The sequence below is a fragment of the Heterocephalus glaber genome, unplaced genomic scaffold, assembly GCF_053883595.1.
Source record: "Heterocephalus glaber isolate CG9 unplaced genomic scaffold, H.glaber_assembly_v1.0 deba00001690, whole genome shotgun sequence".
Lineage (NCBI taxonomy): Eukaryota > Metazoa > Chordata > Mammalia > Rodentia > Bathyergidae > Heterocephalus > Heterocephalus glaber.
In genome coordinates, this window is record NW_028258415.1 from 2,003,396 (window position 1) to 2,014,643 (window position 11,248).

The window sequence follows — 11,248 nt, forward strand, 5'->3', positions numbered from 1 at the left end:
CTAGAAACAGGAAACAAGGCTGGTAAAAGAACTGCATATGAGAGGGTCTAGAGAACAGAACTAATAGGAAAAATTTTATGGTGCCATTATTAAATCTGTTCTCTGAAATCAAGGAAACCTAGTTTTAAAAAGGGAAAAGATGATGATGTCTCATCAAATAGAGAAGATATGTAAGGAGGTATGAGTTGCAAAAATAAGATAAAATTTCAGTATTTGGAATGTAAAATAATTGAAATGAAAATTTCCTTACATGCAGTCCAATAGTAGATTTGAAGCAGTAGAAGAATCAATGAATTTCAATATAGATCAATAGAAAGTAGCCAATAAAAAGAATGTGGGATCCCTTTACATGGATAATCATACACATAATGAGACTACCAAGCACATAAGGTGAGGAGAAAGAAAAGGGAAAAATAAAAAATTATTCTAAGAATTAATTGATGAATAGTCATAAATTTGATGGAAAACATCAAAATACATATTAAGAATTTTCACGAATAGAGCTGAGACAACCTACAATGTGGGGAAAAATTTTTAGCAACTGTACCTTACACAAAGGACTACTTACTAATTAGAATATATAAAGAACTGAAAAAAATCACACACACCCAAATTCAAAGACCCAATTCAAAAATGGGCAGTTGAAATGAACAGACATTTCTCAGACAAAGAAGTAAAAGCAGCAAATAAATATATGAAAAAATGTTCAACATCACTGATCATTCAAGAGATGCAGATGAAAACAACACTGAGATTCCACCTCACCCCAGAAAGAATGGCTGCTATCATGAAAGCATCCAATAACAAGTGCTGGTGGGTATGTGAGAAGAAAGGAACCCTTCTCCATTGTTGGTGGGAGTGCAAACTGGTGCAACCACTGTGGAAATCAGTATGGACATACCTCAAAGAACTCGGGCTAGAAGTCCCCTTTGACCCAAGTATTCCCCTGCTGGGTACCATCCCAAAACAATTAAAAGAATCATACAACAGCGATATATGTACACCCATGTTTATAGAGGCACAGTTTGTAATAGCTAAAAGTTGGAAACAGCCCAAGTACCTCTCAACTGGAAACTGGATAAAAAAGATCTGGGTTTTTTGTTTTTCTTCTTTTTTAATAAAATGCAGTACTACTTAGCCATAAAGAACACAAAACTAGAGACATTTATAGCTACATGGATCCATATTGAGGACATAATTTAAGTGAAATAAATAGGATACACATGTGTAAATACCAAATAGTTTCTCTAGTGTGAGAAACAAAGTGTAATTAAGGTTTAAAATGAATAACTGATAATTTTCAATAGCAAGAAAAGGTCCAAAGTAGTAGGGGTGGCAGGAGAGGAAGGGGAAAGGAAAGAAGGTAAAGGAAATATTATGAGAAAAGAAAATAAAGGAAATGAAGTCTATGTGAATATGGGAGGGTGGAGGAGGAGAAGGGTGCACAGGTACTGGGGAAAAAATAAGAACCAAGATGCATCATGTACAGGTACAAGCACCCAATGATAAATGTAAATATATTGTATACCTAAAATGTACTAATAAAAAAAATTAAGGATAAAAAAAGAATAACTGCTTAAGGCAATTGAAAGTAAATGTCTAAGTCTAATAAATGTCTCAAAAAAAATAATTGTACTAAAAAAAAAGAATTTGAATATGAAACAAATGACAGCACAACCAAGAAATCTACACTTCGGTCACACAGAACAAGCCGAATCAGCCCACTGCAGACAGGTAGGTCTGTGCATGCCCTACCAAGGTCCCAACTCATGCAAAAGATGCTGAATCACCCCACTGCAGACAGGCAGCCACCTGGTTCCACACTACAAAGACTCAGAGGACACCAGAACACCAGGACAAGGCACTGAGTCCCTCTGCTCCCAGGCCAGAGGTAGGGGCTTCTGAGCCACCATCCCACTGCTCCTGGTCCAGAGGAAGGGGCTTAGGAGTCACCATCCCTCCCACTGCTCCCAGCCCACAGGAAAGGGCTTTTGGGTCACAATTCCTACCACTGCTCCCGGCCCCTGTCTCACCTCTCCCAGCTCAGAGGAGGTAATCCATGCAGGTGATAACAGCAACCCACCCCAGTCGAAATGAGAATAAATAAGTCTCAAAACTAGACTTCCAGATCACCTACAGCAACTCCAAAGGGAAATGAGATGGAACACTCTGATACTCAACCACCTGGACCCACTGAACTGGCAACAAAAGGGAATCTGAAAAAATGAAATCAGAAATAATTTCTCAGATAACAGAAGAAATTGTGCCCCTAGTGCAAGACATGATTAACAAATCTAGAGAGGAGCTCAGGAACATGATGGAATCCCAACATAAAAACACATGGAATCCATAAAACAGATGCAAATAGATTTCCAGGACATGAAAAACTCCACTGAAAGTCTACAAAGCAGAATGAGCCAATGTGAGGACAGAATTTTAAATATAGAAGATAAGATTGCAATTAGTGACCAGGAAAAGAAAAATTGCTTCAAAATTATCAGGAAACATGAGAAATCAATCCAGCAGCTGCTAGATGATGCAAAGAAGAATAACATAAGACTGATTGGAGTCAATGAAGAAACAGGAGAGAGTGGGGATGACATAAAAAATCTCTTCACAGAAATAATGGGAGAAAATTTCCCAAGCATGGGAAAAGAGCTTGACATACAGATACGTGAGGCATATAGGACTTCAAATAGCCTTGATCAAAAAAATCTACACATAGGCATATAATTGTTAAGATTACAGAAACACAACAGAAAAACAAAATTCTCCAAGCAATCAGAGAAAAGGAACAAATCACATACAAAGGAAAGCCCATCAGAATCACAGCAGACTTCTCAACACAAACCATCAAGGCAAGAAGAGCTTGGAGTGACATATTCCAAGCCCTAAAAGAAAACAGCCTCCAACACAGATTGATGTACTCTGCAAAACTATCTTTCAAAATGGATAGAGAAATAAGATACTTTCATGACAAAGAGCACCTTAGGAACTCTGTGAATACCAAACCAGCACTCCAAAGAAGTTTACACAATATCCTAGGAACAGACATTGAGGATCACAAACCCAGGAAGCAAAGCAGAATGAACCCATCTGGCATGACAAGAAATTAAAGGTAAAGGGAGAGAACCCAACAAATCAAAAAGTCATAGCAATGACAAGTCAATACATTTCAGTTATAACCATCAATGTTAATGTTCTCAAGTCACAATCAGAAGATATAAACTGGCAGAATAGGTCAAGAAGCAAAATCCAACAATATGCTGCATACAAGAAACACACATAATTCAAAAGGAAACTCATAGACTGAAAGTTGAAGGGTGGAAAACAATACTCCATGTGACAGGAACCTGAAAAAAAGCCGGGGTAGCTATGCTCTTTGCAGATCAAGTAGATTTCAAACCAACACTGATTAAGAGAGATGAAGAAGGACACTACATCCTTGTAAAGGGAACAATCCAAGAGGAAGAGATGACAGTCATAAATAACTATGCACCAAACACTAGTGCACCCAACTATAAAAGCAAATACTAATGGACATGAAAAGTCATATATGCACTAATACAATTTTAGTGGGGGACCTCAACATCCTACTGTCACAAATAGATCAACTAGACTAAAAATAAGTAAAGAAATGCTAGAACTTAATCAAACTCTTGAACAAATGAACTTAACAGATGTTTACAGAGTCTTCCACCCCACAAAATCAGAATACACATTCTTCTCAGCTGCACATGGGAAATTCTCCAAAATAGACTGCATACTCACACATAGAACATGTTTAAGTAAGTGCAAAGGAATTGAAGTTATCCCCTGTATATTATCAGACCATAGTGTGATGAAATTGGAGATCCATAGCAAAAGAAACTCAAAAAATTTCATAAACATGTGGAAATTGAACAACACACTTCTGAATAACCAGTGGGTCACAGAAGAAATTAAAGAAGAAATCATACAGTTCCTTCAATTAAATGACAATGACAATACAACCTATCGGAATTTATGGGACACAATGAAAGCAGTATTACCAGGGAAATTCATAGCAGTGAATACACATATTAGGAAAGCAGAATGAGCCTAATTAAACAACCTGAGGCTGAACCTCTAGCTTCTAGAAAAAGAAGGGCAAGACAACCCCAAAGCTCATACAAGGGAGGAAATTATAAAGATCAGAGGAGAAATCAATGCAATGGAGACTAAGAGAATGATACAAAAAAATCAGTGAAGCCAAGAGTTGGTTCTTTGAAAGAATCAACAAAATTAACAAACCTTTAGCCAATCTTGTCAGAAAAAGGAAAGAAAAGGCCCAAATCCATGCAATTAGGAATGAAAAGGGTGAAATTACAACAGACCCAGCAGAAATCCAGAGAATCATCAATACCTACTTCCAGAACCTATGCACCAATAAGATGGACAACACAGAAGAAATGGACAGATTCCTAGATACATATGAATTACCAAAGTTGAAAGAAGAAGACCTAAAAATTCTGAACAACCCAATATCAGCCAATGAAATTGAAAATGTAATTAAAAACTTATCAACTAAGAAAAGCCCAGGACCTCATGGCTTCACTGCTGAATTCTGCAAGATATTTAGAGAGGAACTGCTGCCACTACTGTTTAAACTCTACAGTGAAATTGAAAGGGAAGCAATACTCCCAAATTCATACCTGAAAGCAAACATGACCTTGATCCCCAAAGCAGAGAAAGACCCAACCAAAAAGAGAAGTATAGGCCAATCTCTCTAATGAACATAGATGCAAAAATCCTTAATAAGATACTGGCAAATAGAATGCAGAAGAGAATCAAGAAGATCATACACCCTGATCAAGTGGGATTCATCCCAGGGAGGCAGGGATGGTTCAATATATGAAAATCAATCAATGTAATACACTATATCAATAGAGCCAAAGACAAAAACTGTATGATTGTCTCCATAGATGTAGAAAAAGCATTTGACAAAATCAAACATGCATTTAAGATAAAAACCCTACAAAATTGGAATAGATGGACTCTACCTCATACTGATAGAAGCCATCCATGGAAAACCAAAGGCAATATCATCCTAAATGGTCAAAAACTGAAATCCTTCACACTCAAATCAGGAACAAGACAAAGATGTCCACTAACACCACTCTTGTTCAATATAGTTCTGGAAACATTAGCCACAGCAATTATACAAGAGAAAGAAATAAAAGGAATAAAGATAGGTAATGAAGAAGTCAAATTGTCATTATTTACAGATGACATGATACTCTATATAGAAGACTTCAAGAACTCCACAAAAGTCTTCTAGACTTAATAACCAAATTCAGTCAATTAGCTGGTTACAAGGGTAACACACAAAAATCAATACCTTTCCTCTACATGAATGACAGACTCACTGAGAGAGAAATAGGGCAAATAATTCCTTTCACAATAACATCCAAAAAACTGAAATACCTAGGAATCAACCTAATGAAAGAAATCAAAGACCCCTTCTCTGAAAACTATAGCACTCTGAAGAGGGAGATTGAAGATGATAACAGAAAATGGGCAGACATCCCCTGCTCCTGGGTAGGAAGGATTAATATAGTGAAAATGGCAATATTTCCAAAACTGTGATATAGATTTAATGCAATTCCAATTGAGATCCCAGCAGTATACTTCATAGACCTTGAGAAAACAATCCAAACATTCATTTGGAACAACAAGAGACCCAGAATAGCAAAAGCAATTCTAGGTAACAGAGACATGGCAGCGGGTATCACAATCACCAACCTGCAACTATACTACAAAGCTACTGTGATAAAAACAGCATGGTACTGGCAATGAAACAGACTTGAGGACCAGTAGAACAGATTAGAAGATGCAGAAGCAACACCAGACACACTCAGCCTTCTTATTTTTGATAAAGGAGCCAAACACCCTCACTGGAGGAAAGATAGCCTCTTTAATAAATGGTGCTGGAAAAATTGGGCTTCAACTTGCCAAAGATTAAAACTAGACCTGTGTCTCTCACCATGCACTAAACTAAAATCAAAATGGATTAAAGATCTAAATATTAAAAAAATACCCTCTGAACCAGTTGGAACAGTGGTTAGGTAGAACCCTTGAAGATATCAGTGTAGGAAAAGATTTTATGAACAAAACTTCAGTTGCCCGTGGACTAGCACAAACAACCAACAAGTGGGATCTCCTCTTATTGAAAGGCTTCTGCATAGCAAGAGAAACCACCAGCAGTGTGAAGAGACAACCCACAATGTGGGAAAAATCTTCACCTGCTCTTCCTCAGACAAAGGTCTACTATCTCGAATCTATAAAGAACTTAAAAAGATCAGACCTCCCAAAGTTAAAGACCCAATCCAAAAATGGGCATCTGAAATGAACAGACATTTCTCAGACAAAGAATTAGAAATAGCAAATAAATACATGAAAAAATGTTCAACATCACTGGTCATTTGAGAGATGCAAATGAAAACAATGCTGAGATTCCACTTCACTCCAGGAAGAATGGCTGCTGTCATGAAATCATACATTAACAAATGCTGGCGGGGCTGTGGGGAAAGAGGAACCCTGCTCCACTGCTGGTGGGAGAGTAGACTGGTGCAAGCACTGTAGAAATCAGTATGGAGATACCTCAAAGAACTAAGACTGCAAGTCTCATTTGACCCCGCTATTCCACTGCTGGGGATCTTCCCCAAAGAATTAAAAGTATCATACCACAATGATATATGTGCACCCATGTTCATAGTAGCACAGTTTGTGAGACCTAAAACTTGGAAACAGCCTAAATGGGCATCAACTGGAGACTGGATAATGAAAAATTTTTTTTTATAAAATGGAGTACTACTCAGCCATAAAAAATGAGAAATTAGAGACATTTATAGCTAAGTCGATGCACATTGTGGCAATACTCAAGTGAAATAAATAGGACACACATGAATAAATTCCAAATAGTTTCTCTGGTGTGAGAAACTGAAAGTGTAAATATGAACTAAAATATATAATAGATAATGTGAAATAGGAAGAAAAGGGGCAAAGGGGAAGGAAGTGTGAGGCCTAGAGGAAAGGATAGAAGGCAATGGGATTAATATGAGAAAATGGAAAAATAGGAACAAAATCTTTGTCAATAGGGAGGAATGGAGGGGTTGAAGGGAGGGCTGGGCAAGGGTGATAAATAAGAACCAAGAGAGACTATGTAAAGGTGCAAATTTCCAATGATGAATGTCATTATATTGTATACTTAAAATGTACCAATGATTAGAATGAATAATTGATAATGCAAAATAAGAAGAAAATGTCCAAAGTGGTAAGGGTAGTAGGAGGGGCAGACCAAAGGAAAGAAGGGAAAGGAAAAATGACGAGAAATGGAAAAAATGGAAGTAAAGTCTTTGTAAATAGGGAAGGGTGGAGGGTGTGAAGGGAGGGCTAGGAATGGGGAAACAATAAGAACCAAGATGCATTATGTAAAGGTACAATTCCCAATGAGAAATGTAATTGTGTTGTATAGCTACAAGGTACCAATAAAAGAATTTAATTAAAAAAAAGAAAAGAAACCTACACTCCAGGTATACATTTTTTTAAATGTTCAAAGAGAAATGTAAAGTTTTTAAAACAAAAAGAGATGAAAGTCTCAATTGTACAAGAGAACCCAATAATATTTCCAACTGACTTTTCAGAAAAAAGTGGCATCCAGAAGGTAAGGGTATAACATGTTCTAAGTGCTCAAAACAAACTTATATCCAATGGAGAAACAAAAATTCATTATCTTGAGGCTTCCGGGTCAATGTGCTACAGCTCCCAGTGCAGAGTGGGAGGCTTCTGGACCAACCTACCAGCTCTCCCAACACAGAGGAGGTGAGCTGCATGGGTGCCAGCAGCGCCATTTCCCTTCCCCTCCTCCCCCACCCCGTGCAAATGAGAAGACATGTAAACAAGCCTCAGAACCAGACTTCCAGATCACCTACAGCTACCCCAAAGAAAAATGAAATGGAACACTCTGATATGCAACCATCTGTACTCCCGAATTAGCAACAAAATTGGATCTGGAAAAAATAAAATCGGAAATAATTTTTCACATAACAGCAGAGATTGTTTCCATAGTGCAAAACATGACTAATAAATCCAGAGAGGACACACATTAAAAAAAAAAGCAGAGGAGCTGAGGAACATGATGGAATCCCAACACAGGAAACAAATGGAATCCACAAAACCGATGCAAAGAGATTTCCAGGAGATTAAAACTCCACTGAAAGTCTAGTCAGCAGAATGAGCTAATGCAAAGAATGACTTTCAGATATGGAAGATAAGATTCCAATTAGTGATCAGGAAAAGAAAAATTGCCTTAAAATTGTAAGGGACCATGAGAAATCAATACAGCAGCTGTGAGACGATGCAAAGAAGAATAACATAAGGCTGATCAGAGTCATTGAAGAAACAGGAGAGCATGCAGATTACATAAAAAAAAACATTCCCAGAAGTGATGGCAGAAAACATCCCAAGCAGGGGAAAAGAACTTGACATATGAATAAATGAGGCATATAGGACTCCAACTAGCTTTGATCCAAAAAAAAAAATTGTCCACATAAGCATATAATTGTTAAGATTTGAGAAACGTAACAGAAGAACAAAGTTCTACAAGCAGTTAGAGAAAAGAAACAAATCACATACAAAGGAAAGCCCATGAGAATCAAAGCAGACTTCTTAGTACAGACACTCAAAGCAAGAAGACCTTGGAGTGAAGTATTGCAAGCCCTAAAGGAAAACAGCCTCCAGCCCAGAATGATGTACCCTGAAAAATTATCTTTTGAAAGTGATGGAAAAATAAGATATTTTCATGACAAAGAGCACCTTAGGAACTTCATGAATACCAAACAAGCACTCCAAAAAATTTTAGACAAAATCCTAGGAAAGGACAATGAGGCTCACAACCCCAGAAAGCCCAGCAAAATGAATCTACCAGGAATGAAAAGAAATTAAAAGCAAAGGGGGACAATCCAACCAAAAAAAAACTAATGACAATGATATGTCAATATGTATCAATTATAACCATCAATGTCAATGGTCTCAATTCACCAATCAGAAGAAATAGACTGGCAGAATGGGTCAAGAAGCAAGATCCAACAATGTGCTGTATGTAAGAAAGAGAAACTCATAGACTAAAAGTTAAAGGGTGGAAAACAATACTCCATGTGACAGGAACCCCCAAAAAGCAGGAGTACCTATCCTCTTTGCAGACCAAGTGGATTTCAAACCAAAACTGATTAAAAGAGGCAAAGAAGGACACAACATCCTTGTAAAGGGAACAATCCAAGAGGAAGAGATGACAGTCATAAATATCTATGCACCAAACACTAGTGCACCCAACTATATAAAACAAATACTAACAGACATTAAAAATCAGATAAGCACTAATAAAATAGTAGTGGGGTCCTCAATACTCCACTGTCACAAATAAATAGATCAACTAGACAAAAAACAAGGAATAAAATACTAGAAATGAATCAAACTCTTGAAAAAATGAACTTAACAGATGTTTACAGACTGTTTCATCCCCTAAAATCAGAATACCCATTCTTTTCAGCTGTACAAGGGTCATTCTCCAAAATAGACAATGTACTCACTCAAAGAACATATTTTGGTAAGTGCAAAGGAACTGATGTTATCCCCTGTATATTATCAGACCATAGTGTGATGAAATTGGAGATCAATAGCAAAAGGCACTTCAAAAATTTCATAAACACATGGAAATTGAACAACACACTTCTGAGTAACCAATATGATACAGAGGAAATTAAAGAAGAAATCAGACAGTTCCTTCAATTAAATGATAGTGACATTATAATGTATTGGAATCTATGGAAACAATGGAAATAGTCTTATGAGAGAAATTCATAGCAGTGAATACACCTATTAGGAAAACAGAGCAAGCCAAAATAAATAAACTGATGCTGTACCTCAAGGTTCTAGGAAAAGAAAAGCAGAACAAACCCAAAGCTCATACAAGAGAGGAAAATATAAACTTCAGAGCAGAAATCAGTGCAATGGAGGCTAAGAGAACAATGCAAAAAATCAATGAAGCAAAGAGTTGGTTCTTCAAAAGAATCAACAAACCCTTAGCCATCCTTAAGTGAAAAAGGAACAAAATGGCCCAAATCTATGCAATTAGGAATGAAAAGAATGAAATTACAATGGACCTAGCAGAAATCCATAGGATCATCAATGCCTACTTCAAGAACCTATATGCCAATAAGATGCAAAACACAGAAGAAATGGACAGATTCCTCGATACATATGAATTGCCAAAGTTGAACAAAGAAGACCTAAAAGTTCTAAACAACCCAATATCAACCAATGAAATTGAAAATGTAAAAAAAAAATTACCAACTAAGAAAAGCCCAGGTCCTGGTGGCTTCACTGCTGAATTCTAGAAGACATTTAGAGAGGAACTACTGCCACTGCTGTTTAAACTCTTCAAGGAAATAGAAATGGAAGCAATACTCCTGAATTTATTCCTGGAAGCAAGCATCATCTTGATCCCCAAAGCAGAGAAAGACCTAACTGAGAAAGAGACTTATAGGCCAATCTCACTAATGAACATAGATGCAAAAATCATTTATACAATAATGGGAAACAGAATGCAGAAGATCATCAAGATCATACACCCTGATCAAGTGGGATTCATCCCAGAGATGCAGGGATGGTTCAATATACGAAAATCAATCAATGTAATACACTATATCAATAGAGCCAAGGATAAAAAACATATGATTATCTCCATTGATGCAGAAAAAGCATTTGACAAAATCCAGCACCCATTTACGATAAAACCCTACAAAAAATTGGAAGAGAAGTTCTCTACCTCAATCTGATGAAAGCTATCAAAGAAAAACCAACAGCAAATATCATACTAAATGGTTAAAAAGTGAAACCCTTCACACTCAAATCAGGAACAAGACAAGGATGTCCACTATCACCACTCCTGTTCAATATAGTTTTGGAAACATTAGCCATGGCAATTAGACAAGAGAAAGAAATAAAAGGAATAAAGATAAGAAATGAAGAAGTAAAATTGTCATTATTTGCAGATGACATGATACTCTATATAGAAGACCCCAAAATGTCCACCAAAAGTCTTCTACACTTAATAACCAAATTCAGCAGAACAGCTGGATACAAGGTCAACACACACAAAAAATCAATATCTTTCCTCTACACGAAGAACAGACTTACTGAGAGAGAAATAGGGCAAACAATTCCTTTC